This window comes from Muntiacus reevesi, chromosome 2 (genome assembly GCF_963930625.1).
Source record: "Muntiacus reevesi chromosome 2, mMunRee1.1, whole genome shotgun sequence".
Classification (NCBI taxonomy): domain Eukaryota; kingdom Metazoa; phylum Chordata; class Mammalia; order Artiodactyla; family Cervidae; genus Muntiacus; species Muntiacus reevesi.
This window is the reverse complement of record NC_089250.1, coordinates 128,660,546-128,676,088: the sequence shown is the minus strand read 5'-3', so window position 1 is coordinate 128,676,088 and position 15,543 is coordinate 128,660,546. Positions and strand designations below refer to the sequence as shown.

At 36.7% G+C, this 15,543-nt stretch overlaps 1 protein-coding gene across 14 annotated transcripts in view; it reads right to left on the bottom strand.

The window, feature by feature from the left end:
* The window catches only part of PCDH15 (protocadherin related 15), a 767,128-nt gene that overhangs the window by 115,689 nt on the left and 635,896 nt on the right, over positions 1–15,543 (bottom strand). The gene's annotated exons all lie outside the window — the stretch shown is intronic.

Sequence of the window (15,543 nt, the reverse complement as noted above, 5' to 3'; positions counted from 1 at the left end):
CATTTTCCATGTGCTGTTAGTGGAACTGTCAACCACAGTGCTCTGCACCCTAGTCTTGCCCTAGTCTCAACTCAGGTTAACTAGATTCTCCCCTGTAGACACTTAATCTTTGAACTTCAAAGTCCATGATCCCAGCTGTCTTGATGATACTGCTCAAAATGCAGTGTTTTGAGTTGCTAAGACTGCTGAAGCTTATCTTTTTTTGTCCTTTCTTAGATCTCATTCAGCTTTTCCTTTGATCGGCACAAGCCACCAAGTATTCTAATGAGAAGTCCTTTTTAGTATAAGTCAGTAAGAGGTGTTTCTGTTGTTTCTAACCAAGTAACCATTCCAAGTACTAAATTGGAAAGACCAATTTAGTCCATATCAGGGAATGGGGACCATACTTCCCTACCTACAGAAAAAGTTTGGATTTTCCATCCCAAGGTACCAAAACACATTATAAACTGTAAATTTTCCTTGCTACCTACAGAAACACTGTCAATCAAATTAATGGTACTCAAATCTAGAGTCCAAAAGAAGTCATGACTGTGATTCTAACAGTCAGGGCTACAACCATTGTTTATACGAAGAGCATAGAAATATGTGAACTCTGTGTATACAAGAATCTGTAGGAGGAAATGAAGTACTTTTAGTATGTGATTCCTGTATTTTGAAGTGTCACTCAAATATCAATGCTACTAATGATAAAATAATAATTGCAGCTTTTTGATTAGGTGTTTCTAGTGTTCTCATAAGCTAAGTACATTGCAGACATCATTTTGCTTAAAATTCTCAAAGAACCTAAGAGGCAGAGACATATTTATCTTCATATAATGTTGAAGATTCTAAAGCTTAGAAAAGTTATTAAAGATCAAAGATATGTCTGGAACCCAAGCCTGCCTTATACCAAAGTCAGGAATCATAAGCAATTTATTGTATTAGATTTTTAGGTATCTGCCTTTTTTTCTGCTGCTCTATTAAGGTTATTTTGAGATGTTTAATTGGTAAATATCTGATTTCTAATGTTTTTCTTACTAAATATTTTTTCAGAATTTCCATTTACCTCTTGTCTTTTAATTTCATGTACATCTTAACACTTATGGAGTATCACCTAATATGAATCTTCCACAAATGAAATTGAGCTGCTGGACTGATTAGAGTCTCTAACTGTCTTCTGCATTTTAACAGAATATAAACATAGCAATCTCTATCAGGAAATCTTGATGGCAAGCATACAACATAAATTAATAACTGGCAACAGACTTACAAAATTGAAAGTGACAGCACTTAAAATAATGATTTCCTTTAAATTGTTTGTCTGTAATTATTTTTAAGATATTACATAAGGGACTAATTAGGTACAATATACCAAGAGGGAGAAAAAACAGGAACCAGGATAGATTAATTGAACTTATAAATGTTCCTGGGGATAAAAAATAAATTAGCTTCAGGAGAAGAATTGACTACAAAACCTGTGTTTTGAACAATGATTAAAAAGAATGACAGGCTAAATTTATATTTCTTACATCTGAAACAAAATTCTCAGTTTCTGCTTTTAAATTTATATTCCATGTAAATTAAGCTGAAATGGATACCTCATAAAATATAAATATGAATAAAATCAGAAATATTTAAGAATACACTAAATTTTTAAGTTATGTTTATTGTGTAGATTTTATCAAGAAAGCCTTGATTTATTACAGTTTCATTTCATTCACATACAGGACTCCTCTACTTATTTGATATTAGCTATAGTCATTGTGTATCCCAAGTAAGTGTCATCCAATATACTTTTATTAGCCATGAATTTCCTTCAATATCTGTAACATTCACAGTTTTTGCCAGTTTTTACCTTTCTTGAAATGCTTTTCCCTTGAACAACATCATTATATAAATTTTGCTCCTTTCTCCACAACCTCTCCAAAGGCTCTTCCTTTCTCTCACTCACTAAATGAATGACCACCCTCAAATTCAGTCTTTTGGTCTTTTCTCTTGCAAGTGTCTCAGAGAGACAAGGACAGATGGCCCTGGAGCATAATTAACTCTCCTCTTTTGCCAGATTAAAAAATGATGAGGTCATTGGATCTGGATTAGCTTGACCTAGGATGGACCCAGCAGGATTGAGAATCCCACAGAACTTGAGACACTGAAAACACCTGATAGTTGAATCTATTTACAGTCTTTCTATGTGATACTCTCCTGCATATTTCTTTCTATTATTTAAAAATAATGCTGAAATTTACTTTTGTCCAAAAATAACTCCGCAAAGAATGAAGGGACGAAGAAAAGCAAAAACAACACCCAGTTGTGGATGTGACTGGTGATAGAAGCAAAGTCTGATGCTGTAAAGAGCAATATTGCATAGGAACCTGGAATGTTAGGTCCATGAATCAAGGCAAATTGGGAAGTGGTCAAACAGGAGATGGCAAGAGTGAACGGTGACATTCTATGAGTCAGCAAATTAAAATGGACTGGAATGGGTGAATTTAACTCAGATGACCATTATATCTACTATTGTGGGCAAGAAGTCCTTAGAAGAAATGGAGCAGCCATCATAGTCAACAAAAGTGTCCAAAGTGCAATACTGGGATGCAATCTCAAAAATGACAGAATGATCTCTGTTTGTTTCCAAGGCACACCATTTAATATCACAGTAATCCAAGTCTATGCCCCAACCAGTAACGCTGAAGGAGCTGAAGTTGAACAGATCTAGGAAGACCTACAAGACCTTTTAGAACTAACACCCCAAAAAGATGTCCTTTTCATTATAGGGTACTAGAATGCAAAAGTAGGAAGTCAAGAAGCACTTGGAGTAATAGGCAAATTTGGCCTTGGAGTACAGAATGGAGCCAGACAAAGGCTAATAAAGTTTTGCCAAGAGAATGCACTGGTCACAGAAAACACCCTCTTCCAACAACACAAGAGAAGACTCTACACATGGACATCACCAGATGGTCAACACCGAAATCAGATTGATTCTATTCTTTGCAGCCAAAGATGGAGAAGCTCTATACAGTCAGCAAAAACAAGACCAGGAACTGACTGTGGCCCAGATCATGAACCCCTTATTGCCAAATTTAGACTTAAATTGAAGAAAGTGAGGGAAACCACTAGACCATTCAGGTATGGCCTAAATCAAATCCCTTATGATTATACAGTGGAAGTGACAAATATATTTAAGGGACTAGATCTGATAGAGTGCCCGATGAACTATGGACAGAGGTTCGTGACTTTGTACAGGAGATAGGGATCAAGACCATCCCCAAGAAAAAGAAATGCAAAAAATGCAAAATGGCTGTCTGATGAGACTTTACAAATAGCTGTGAAAATAAGAGAAGCAAAAAGCAAAGGAGAGAAGGAAAGATATATCCATTTGAGTGCAGAGTTCCAGAGAATAGCAAGGAGAGATAAGAAAGACTTCCACAGTAATCAGTGGAAAGAAATAGAGAAAAATAATAGAATGGGAAAGACTAGAGATCTCTTCAATATGATTAGAAATACCAAGGGAACATTTCATGCAAAGATGGGCACAATAAAGGACAGAAATGGTACGGACCTAACAGAAGCAGAAGATAAGAAGAGCTGGCAAGAATACACAGAAGAATTGTAGAAAAAAGATCTTCAGGACCCAGATAATCACGATAGTGTGATCCCTCACCTAGAGTCAGACATCGTGGAATATGAAGTCAAGTGGGCCTTAGGGAGCATGACTATGAACAAATCTGATGGAATTCCAGTTGAGCTATTTCAAATCCTAAAAGTTGGTGTCATGAAAGTGATGCACTCAATACGTCAGCAAATTTGGAAAACTCAGCAGTGGCCAGAGGACTGGAAAAGGTGTTTTCATTCCAATCCCAAAGAAAGGCAATGCCAAAGTATGCTCAAACTACCACACAATGCACTCACCTCACACGCTAGTAAAGTAATGCTCAAAATTCTCCAAGCCAGGCTTCAGCAATAGATGAACCGTGAACTTCCAGATGTTCAAGATGGTTTTAGAAAAGGCAGAGGGATCCAGAGATCAAATTGCCAACATCTGTTGGATCATCGAAAAACCAACAGAGTTCCAGAAAAGAAATCTATTTCCACTTTATTGACTATGCCAAAGCCTTTGACTGTGTGGATCACAATAAACTGTGGGAAATTCTTAAAAAGATGGGAGTACCAGACAACGTAACCTGCCTCGAGAAATCCGTATGCAGGTCAGGAAGCAAGTGTTAGAACTGGACATAGAACAACAGACTGGTTCCAAATAGGAAAAGGAGTATGTCAAGGCTGTATACTGTCACCCTGCTTATTGAACTTCTATGCAGAGTACATTATGAGAAATGCTGGGCTGGGGGAAGCACAAGCTGAAACCAAGATTGCCAGGAGAATTATCAATAATCTCAGATATACAGATGATACCACTCTTATGGCATAAAGTGAAGAAGAATTAATGAGCCTCTTGATGAAAGTGAAAGAGGAGAGTGAAAAAGTTGGCTTATAGCTCAACATTCAGAAAACTAAGATCATGGCATCCGGTCCCATCACTTCATGGCAAATAGATGGGGAAGCAGTGGCTGACTTTATTTTTCTGGGCTCCAAAATCACTGCAGATGGTGAATGCAGCCATGAAATTAAAAGATGCATACTCCTTGAAAGGAAAGTTATGACTAACCCAGACAGCATATTAAAAAGCAGAGACATTACGTTGTCAACAAACGTCTGTCTAGTCAAGGCTATGGTTTTTCCAGTAGTCATGTATGGATGTGAGAGTTGGACTATAAAGAAAGCTGAGTGCCGAACAATTGATGCTTTTGGGCTGTGGTGTTGGAGAAGACTCTTGAGAGTCTGTTGGACTGCAAGGAGATCCAACCAGCCCATCCTAAAGGAGATCAGTCCTGGGTGTTCATTGGAAGGACTGATATTGAAGCTGAAACTACAATACTTTGGCCACCTGATGTGAAAAACTGACTCAATTGAAAAGACCCTGATGCTCGGAAAGACTGAGGGCAGAAAGAGAAAGGGACGACAGAGGATGAGATGGTTGGATGGCATCTCCAACTCGATGGACGTGGGTTTGGGTGGACTCCGGGAGTTGGTGATGAACAGGAAGGCCTGGTGTGCTGTGGTCCATGGGGTCGCAAATAGTCAGACATGACTGAGCAACTGAACTGAACTGAAGGATGAATCAAGTAGTATTGAGAATCCCACAGAATCTGAAACACTGAAAACATCTGATAGTTCAATCTATTTACAATATCTTCCTATGTGATACTCTCCTCCATATTTCTTTCTATTATTTAAACATAATGCTGAAATTAACTTTTTCTAGTTAATGGATGGGAAGTTTTACTTTTTCCTCTTCAAAGTAGTCAACCAATAAGTTTGTTTTTTTTTGTTAAAGCTGTCAGAATAGAACATGTCACGAAGAGAAAATAACATTTACATTTTTTGTAAGAGATATAAATAAGTAAAATCAATATAACAGCTATTTAAATCTTTAGCAAAATATTAAAAAGACTGTGCTGACTTAACCTACAGAGAAGACCTGATCTTGATTATATAACAACAGAACGTCAAGGGCCAATAACTGCACTCATAAACAAAATGAAGAAAATGTGTTTAGCTGCAAATTCTGACATTTTCCCACATTTTAAATTTTTGTTAAAGTATGGTGGATTTATAATGCTGTGTTATTTCCCATGTTTTAAATGACTAACATGGCCTTTATGCTTATGTTATATAGATAGTGGCTTCTTACTTACATCTATATAGATGTAAGTTAAGAAGAAATTTTCCAATTCTGGAAACATTGATATTTATATGATATATATATGATATATATGATATGATATGTATATGATATATATGATATTTATATGATATATGATATAAACTGTGCATAGTTTCATTTGTACTTTTATGGCTTAGATGCCTCTGTTGAAATGTGGGGTGTTTTGAAGCAAAAGGCATCGAGTTTCTGTTGCATAGTTTTGGAGCTTCCTTATTAATCAAATGAGAGCTGCTCCAAGAAATAGAATATAAGGTTGTAAAAGTATTTGTGGATGATCAAATGCAGATCAATTCCAATTAAAATTTAGACTTAAAAAGCAAAAAGAAAAAAAAAAAAAAAAAAAGGAACTATATTAATTCTCATGAAGAAAGGAAATTATATCTCCTGTCTTTAAGTTCTGGTACTCAGCCATAGATGTAAGTTAAGAAGAACAATTTTATGCACTCTCAGACTATTTAATTGATAATAAAAGCATTATAAATTGTTTTCCTCATGAAACATGACTTTTTATGCATAACACATGTGAAGAAAAAGATGTAATCTACATTTTAATTTAGAAAGCTTGACCACATATCTTTGTTATCATTTCAACAAGTCTCTTTTGGGATCAATGGAAGAACACAGCCCCAATGCACTTAGCTTCAGAAATGTACTAAAATTCTATATCCATTTTAAAATCACATTTCCAAACAAAGCTATTTTACACAATCCAATCTTTTCTTGAACAGCTAAATTTTTGTTTCTTTAAAAATATAATTGTTTCAACAGTGTATTTATATAAAATGCTTACAGTGTTTGAGACAAAATAACAAAGGATTTACGGCATTCATTTTCATATAGTAGTCACTAAATTTGAAGTAGGAAAGCATGAATACAGTTTCAAAACTCTGGTCATATATTTATAGCACAGATACAAGGCCTTGAACATACTGGGATTTTAGGACTGAAAAAATAACATGTGACATGCTTCAGTGTTGTTACCTAAATTATATGAGGAATGCTTTTGCAAGTCAGTCAATCATGAGTAAAGAGTCATTAACATTATTTGTCATAGACCTTCTGTTTGGAATCAGAAAACCAGGGAAATGAAACATATTACAAGCATGTACCCTAAAGCAAAATCATAAAATGAAATCAAGAGCATGTGAGTTGTTTTAATACTAGTTTAAGGTTTATATTAATTGTCCTGTCATGTATTCCTGATTAAAAGGATAGCTATTGCATAAAAACACAATGACATATTTATACAAAGCTACATTGCTTCTTTCACACTTAAGGATAATTACAATTTTACTATATAAGAAAAATTGTATTTAAATTGTGGCATTCAATATATCAAACTCAGCTATAATAAAATTGCATATTATGTATTATTGCTTTTGTTTTAATAAAGATAAAAATGGTAATCACTTCGTGGCAGAAATATTGACATAACATTCTGTTGCAGTTCTCCTGGACATAGGCTCCTGGAAATCTCCTTGGAACCAATAACTGTCATCCTGAAGACCCAGGAGAGATTGAGTTGGTCAAGGGAGATAGAGAGTTTATATAGTTCTATATGTCCTTATGGGCTTCTCACATGGCACTAGTGGTAAAGAATATGCCTGCCTATGCAGGAGACACAAGAGATGCAAGTTTGATTCCTGGGTTGGGAAGATCTTTTGCAGTAGGAAATGGTACCCTACTCTGATATTCTTGCCTGGAAAATTCCATGGACAGAGGAGCCTGGTGGGCTACAGTTCATGGGGCCACAAAGAGTCAGACATGACTGAGCGACTGAGCGCATATCAATTATATCTCAATAAATATAAAAGAAAAACATTTTTTCAGATACATTATGCTCTCCAAACTTACCTAAATGGTGAGTTTAAGAGGGACATATAGAATTTAGTTATAAAACCCTATTTTTTCTTTTCTGCTCTACCTTTCATACTGCTGATTTGAGGTGGTCTTTTTCCTGCTGTTGAATAAAACCTCAAGATAGCATAACTTTAAAAAGACACAAATTTAGTTAATAGAAAGAACTATTATCACACTGTTTTTTTTTTTTTAAGATTCTCTAGTTAAACATATTAATCAATACTTAAAAATTCCTTTAAAGATAAAACTTTTTCTTCCTTCCCAGCTAAGATCCTAGAAAGTGTCCTGCCTTTGGAGAAGAGATTTCTATATTAATTACCTCTTCTCCTATTCCTTTCTCCAGAGGATCTTCACAAGTCAGGGATTGAACTCAGGTCTCCTGCATTGCAGGCAGATACTCTACTGTCTGAGCTACCAGGGAAACCCCACCTATTTACTAGCAGTTGTTTTTTTTTAACATTATGAAACATATTGGAATAAATAATCCAAATTAACAGAAAGCATTTGTTAAGGAGCAAATTCAACCAACCCTAGACTGTATAGTACTGTAGTATTCATCACCTGTTATTGCAGATTGAGGAGGAAAGATTGGTAAGGTAGGCAGGAAAATTTTTACTTATTATTGATAAATGGTTTGAACACTTCTGGGTCAGACCTGTGTTTAAAACAGACTTTGTCAATGGGGCACTTTCAGCATCAGTGTGGTCTCCTGCTGTAACTTTAGTTTAGAAGTGTTTTTCAATTACAGTTGACCTTTGAACAACATGGGCCAGAACTGCAGGGGTCCACTTATTTTTCAATAATAGATATTTTGTAATAGGAAATACTACAGTACTATACAATCTAGGATTGGTTGAATTTGCTCCTTAACAAATGCTTTCTGTTAATTTGGATTATTTATTCATCTTGTATTCATTCATTTGATCATATATTTATTATATTGCCCACTACTTTCAGAGAAGATTAATGAAATGTAAAAGATAAAAGTTGGTAGGTAAGAGATGGGGAAAAATGTATCTAGAAGCCCTGGATGAAAAATCTAAAATACTTGAGGGAAAATTTAGTCCTAAACTTGATAAGAGTTAACACAATGCAAAGATCTGAAAGGGCTGCATCGTACCAGTTCTCTTACATTAATTGACTGTGAAAATGATTCCCCCGAGTCAACAAGTACTTCAATATCCTTGGATTAAGATATGCATTTATGGATTTGAGGAAGATGATTAAGGTGACAGTGTAATATTTGACTATTCCTGAATCCTACTCATTAATAAAAGACAGAGTTTTGCAGAGCCAAATACTGGGAGAAAGTATCTCATGCAATTGGCAATTTTAAAAAGTGACATAATGTTTTGCAAGAATGTCTTCCTTTTGAGAAAGGCTTGCTGCCACTTGCTTATAAAAGTGTCAGGCCTTCTAAGCAAAGTTCCCTCCAGTAATCCACTCATGTGCAGGTTTTACCTGGCCCTATACAGTGTAGCCTTGAGGCTTGAAACTTAGCGAGCTGCATTGCTTTACTTATTGCCATGCTGTTGTTTTGTTGTTGTTGAGTCACTAAGTCGTGTTCAACTGTTTGGGGCCCCATGAACTTCAGCATGTCAGGATCCTCTGTCCTTCACTATGTCCTGGAGTTTGCTGAAATTCATGTCCATTGAGCTGATGATGCTATCTAACCATCTATTCTCTGCTGACCCCTTCTCCTTCTGCCTTCATCCTTTCCAAGCATCAGGGTCTTTTACAATGAGTTGGGTCTTTTATAATGAGTTGGCTCTTCACATCAGGTGGCCAAAGTATTGGAACTTCAGCTTCAGCATCAGTCCTTCCAATGCACACTCAGGGCTGATTTCCTTTAGATAGACTGGTTTGATCTTCCAGGCCAAGGGACTCTAAAGAATCCTCCAGCACCACAATTTGAAGGCGTCAATTCTTCAGCACTCAGCCTTTTTTGTGATCCAGATCACACAACTGTACATGACTACTGGAAAAATCACAGCTTTGACTTTACAGACTTTTGTTGGCAAAGTGATGTCTCTGCTTTTGAACACACTGTCTAGGTTTGTCATAGCTTTTCTGGCAAGGAACAAGCATCTTTTAATTTCATGGCTGCAGTGATTTTGGAGACCAAGAATTTAAAATCTGTCACTGCTTGCACTTCTTCCCCTTCTATTTGCCTATGCTGATACTTCTGCTAATACTTCTGTTGTGGGTAACAGGGTCCTTGACTCTGACCCAGAAGTTTGTTTATTATCTTTTAAAAACATCCACAGAACTATGAACGTGAAAGTTGCTCAGTCATATCTGACTCTTTGCAACCCCGTGGACTATACAGCCCATGGAATCCTCTAGGCTAGAATACTGGAGTGGGTAGCCTTTCCCTTTTCCAGAGGATCTTCCCAACCCAGAGGTCAAACCCAGGTCTCTTGCATGCAGGTGGATTCTTTACCAGCTGAGCCACAAGGGAAGCCCAAGAATACTGGAGTGGGGAGTCTATCTGTTCTCCAGGGGATCTACCCAAGCCAGGAATCGAACTGGGGTCTCCTGCATTGCAGGTGGATTCTTTACCAACTGAGCTATCAGAGAAGCCCGACAGAACTATAGTGGGCTGAACTATTAACTCCTATAATTATTTTTGTGAGTATTCTCCTGCTTTAATATCTCTTCTCCATTATCAAGCTTAAGTAGGGTAATAGAACATCAAACCCAAAGTCCACAGATAGTATCTACAACTAAATAAGACAACAAGCCAACCCTCAGATCACAGAATATGAGCTGTTAGGAAAACAACTGACAGAAACAAGATCTCTGTACTAAGTGTGCATGATAAGTGTGCACATTAATTGTGCAAGTGTGGTAAAAAACTACTTTTAAGGGAGTTCAAAGAAGACTAAGGGTTTCTGTTGGCCCTGAGAGCTGTTGAAGCTCAAAGTTACCAGCATGCACTAAGTGGAGAAGTTAAATTCTATGAACACAGTAGCAGTACAAAACTTCACACTAGGGAGAAAGGGACAAAATGGCGAAAGCAGAATAAAAATTGAACAGAACAGGCAAAATAGGGGACAAGAAAACGGAATGTGTTCAAGTTCAATGGGAGTGCAGAAGAAAGCGAACTGACTTCCAAAACTGAAGGATAATTTTGAACATTTATGAAGATGACTGAAACAGGTATTCTAGATCTGGAAATTAGGAAAGCTATCCTGAAATTATTCTAAAAGTTGAAAAAGATAAAAGACAGAAAGATAGAAATTTCAAAGATTAGTAAAAGATCACGGTAACAAAAGCAAAATAAACACAGAAGAATAAGCAAATTAAAGTGAAGTAAAGTGAAGTCGCTCAGTCGTGTCCGACTCTTTGCGACCGCTTGGACTGTAGTCTACGAGGCTCCTCCGTTCATGGGATTTTCCAGGCAAGGGTACTGGAGTGGGTTGCCATTTCCTTCTCCAAGGGATCATCATGACCCAGGAATTGAACCCCGGTCTCCTGCATTGTGGGCAGGCGCTTTACACTCTAAGCCACCAGGGAAGTCAATTAATAGTTCTTAAAAGATAAAGGTATTTATTCAGTTCAGTTCAGTCTCACAGTCATGTCCAACCCTTTGCAATCGCAGGGACTGCAGCACACCAGGCCTCCCTGTCCACCACCAACTCGCAGGGCCTACCCAAACTCATGTCCATTGAGTCGGTGATGCCAGTCAACCATCTCATCCTCTGTTGTCGCCTTCTTCTCCCACCAGCAATCTTTCCCAGCACCAGAGTCTTTTCAAATGAGTCAGTTCTTTGCATCAGGTGACAAAATTATTGGAGTTTCAGCTTCAGCATCAGTCCTTCCAATGAACACCCAGGACTGATCTCCTTTAGGATGGACTGGTTGGATCTCCTTGTAGTCCAAGGGACTCTCAAGAGTCTTCTCCAACACCACAGTTCAAAAGCATCAATTCTTTGGCACTCAGAGTGCTTTAGTGTGCAACTCTCATATCCATACATGACTAGTGGAAAAGCCATAGCTATGACTAGATGGACCCTTTGTTGACAAATTAATGTCCCTGCTTTTTAATATGCTGTCCAGGTTTTTCATAACTTTTCTTCCAAGGAGCAAACATCTTTTAATTTCATGGCTGCAGTCATACTCTGTAGTGATTTTGGAGCCAAAAAAACTAAAGTCTGTCAGTGTTTCCACTGTTTCCCCAACTATCTGGCATGAAGTGATGGGACCAGATGCCATGATCTTAGTCTTCTGAATGTTTAGTTCTAAGTCAACTTTTTCATTCTCCTCTTTCACTTTCATCGGGAGGCTCTTTAGCTCTTTTTCACTTTCTACCATAAGGGTGGTGTCATCTGAATATCTGAAGTTACTGATATTTCTCCTAGCAATCATGATTCCAACTTGTGCTTCATCCAGGCCAGCATTTCTCATGATGTACTCTGTATATAAGTTAAATAAGCAGGGTGATAATATACAGCCTTGATGTACTCCTTTTCTGATTGGGAACCAATCTGCTATTCCATGAATAGTTCTAACTGTTGCTTCTTGACCTGCATACAGATTTCTCAGGAGGCAGGTCAGGTGGTCTGGTATTCCTCTCTCTTTCAGAATTTCCCATAGTTTGTTGTGATCCACCCAGTCAAAGGCTTTAGCCTAATCAATAAAGCAGAGATAGATGTTTTTCTTGAACTGTCTTGCTTTTTTGATGATTCAGCGGATGTTGGCAATTTGATGTCTGGTTCCTCTGCCTTTTCTAAATCCAGCTTGAACATCTGAAAATTCACAGTTCACATATTGTTGAAGTACAGCTTGGAGAATTTTGAGTATTACTTTGCTAGCATATGAGATGAGTGCAATTGTGTGGTAGTTTGAGCATTCTTTGGGACTGCCTTTCTTTAGGATGGGAATGAAAACACCTTTTCCAGTCCTGTGGCCACTGCTGAGTTTTCCAAATTTGTTGGCATATTGAGTGCAGCACTTTCACAGCATCATCTTTCAGGATTTGGAATAGCTCAACTGGAATTCTGTCACCTCCACTAGCTTTGTTCATAGTGATGCTTCCTAAGGCCCACTTGACTTCACATTCCAGGATGTCTGACTCTAGGTGAGTGATCACACCATCGTGGTTATCTGGGTCATGAAAATCTGTTTTGTATAGCTCTTTTGTGTATTTTTGCCACCTCTTCTTAATATCTTCTCCTTCTGTTAGGTCCATACCATTTCTGTCCTTTATTGAGCCCATCTTTCCATGAAATATCCCCTTGGTATCTCTAATTTTCTTGAACAGATCTCTAGTCTTTCCCACTCTATTGATTTCCTTTATTTCTTTGCACTGATCACTGAGGGAGGCTTTGTTATCTCTCCTTGCTTTTCCTTGGAACTCTGTGCTCAAATGGGTACATCTTTCCTTTTATCATTTGCCTTTGGCTTCTCTTCTTTTCATGGCTATTTGTAAGGCCTCCTCAGACAGTCATTTTACCTTTTTGCATTTCTTTTTCTTGGTGATGGTCTTGATCACTGCCTACTGTACAATGTCAGGAACCTCCATCCATAGTTCATCAGGCACTCTGTCTATCAGATCTAATCCCTTAAATTTTTTGTCACTTCCACTGTATAGTAAAGAAATTACAATAAAATACTTCTTTTGAAATTTAGTATTTCAAAATTAAATTTATTCTGTTTATTACCTTTATTCATAGTAGAGCTAAAGATAATAGAGTAGTTGATTCTAAAGAAGAGATGAACCTTTAAATGATTAATTAATTAACCTCAATTTACATAATGCCCTTATTATTTGCATAGTTAATGAGCAGAATTTGATTATAGGTCATTAACAGTTATTAATAAGCAAAACTGTGTTAGAAATACTACCTGGGTTTGTATTTCAGACTCAAGAAACAAAGGTCAGTCATGAAATGTTAATAACAATATTCAAAGCATTAGGCATCAAAGTAACATTTAGCTTTCAGGCTTCACACATTTCTGAGAGGATAATTCATGAATTTGCTAACTGGTCTCACTCTGCATGAATATAGGGCACATATAATTATACATGAGTATATAAGCTAGACTTTTATTCATCTCAGATTTCCATTTAAATTACAGTAGTGAGAACTAGTTTATTATACTCACATATAAGACATCAATATGTTTTTATTCCTATTTCTTGCAAAATGCTAGGTTCTACAACTTAAATTCTTTCAAAGAAAGATGACAGATGGTTTTCAATTAACTTTTACATTTATTTGTGTTTGCATAGGCAGCTTATGTTATGTAGTTTAGAACTATTCTAACCTTTCAACTTTTGATTTAGTCAATTCAATTTACAGTTTGAGGCATTCTCTATATTTTCTAAAAATGCAATTGCCTCCAGTTAAAGATTTTATTTATTTTTTTTTTAATTTATTTTTTTATTGAAGGATAATTGCTTTACAGAAATTTGTTGTTTTCTGTCAAACCTCAACATGAATCAGCCATAGGTATACAAATTTATTATGAGCTACTTTGTGATCTAGAATATGGCCAGTTTCCATGTGATCTTCAAAGAAAGATGCATTCCTGAATGAGCTAAATCAGTCAAGCTGATTAGTGGTATTATTCCAATATTCCCTATTCTTACTGAGGTTTTGATCTGTCTGATCTATCAGTGATTGAGTGGACTAAAATCTTCCATTGTTGGTGGTGGGTTTGTTGGTGTCTCCTTGTGTTCCTACCAATTTTGGTAACATTATTTTGAAGTTGTGAAATTGCGCTATTAGATGTTTACAGATTTTTTTTTTTTTACTTACTTTTTTTTTTTTTAATTAGTTGGAGGCTAATTACTTCACAACATTTCAGTGGGTTTAAGTTAAAGATTTTAAAAACTCAAATAACTGGACTGCTAAACAACTTACTTATCTAGTGATGAATAATCACTGAAGACCATTTAATGCCTTTAATTTCAAAGACCATACTATACGTAATCTGATTTTTCCAATGATTTGGTTGTGCTTTTACAAACAACTGCAGGCCTCTACATTAGACCAGTGAGTGAGATTTGAGATAATGAACAGATAAATGAATTATTTTATGATCATCTGTTCAATTACAAACTGAAACGCAACATTCTATAGTACATCTTTTGCTCTTACTCCCACTTTGTTCACTTTTCTCCTACACTGCTGGGGTGCTCTCTCTCTATCTGGCATTCATATGAGTACTCTTGCTCTGTCTCAGGGTCTCTTCTGTTTCCTCTTTCATCTTTTAAGATGCTAACTGATGGAATGCTGTGAGAGTATGTTCACAAGTGGGCTCAGAGTAAAATGTAAATATTTTATTACCTGTTTTGTACTTTATACCTTCTCTGGGCATGTATCTGCTAGTGGTTAAATTAGACATGGTTTTCTAGGCTTTTCTGACTTCTAAAAAAGTTTCCCATTCTTTATAATAGTTGATATATGACAATGTTAGTGACAAAAAGATGGATTGTTTAACTTGCAAAGATATATAATCTCAATCAATGGAAAAGAAAAGTGCTTATCCCAGTGCAGGAAACCCAGGTTTGATCCCTGGGTCTGGAAGATCCCCTGGAGAAGGAAACGGCAACCCACTCCAGTATTCTTGCCTGGAGAATTCCATGGACAGAGGAGCCCGGCAGACTACAACCCATGGGGTCACAAAGAGTTGGACATGACTGAGCAACTAACACTCCTCACTCACAGCTCTGGGCACAGAGTGAGCACTTAACAAAGGAGAGTTGTTGCTATAAATAAGCTTAATATTTGAGAAAAAAGTCCTTTGTCAAGCCATGTGTCTTGATTACAGTAATTACAGCACTTCACGTATTCTCTCCTCACCATCCTATTCCATTATCGGTAACATCTCTCAGAATCTATGCTGGTCCTCTTCATAAATTGGCTTTTACTCAGCTTTCTGTATACATAAACTATATTACACTGAAATGC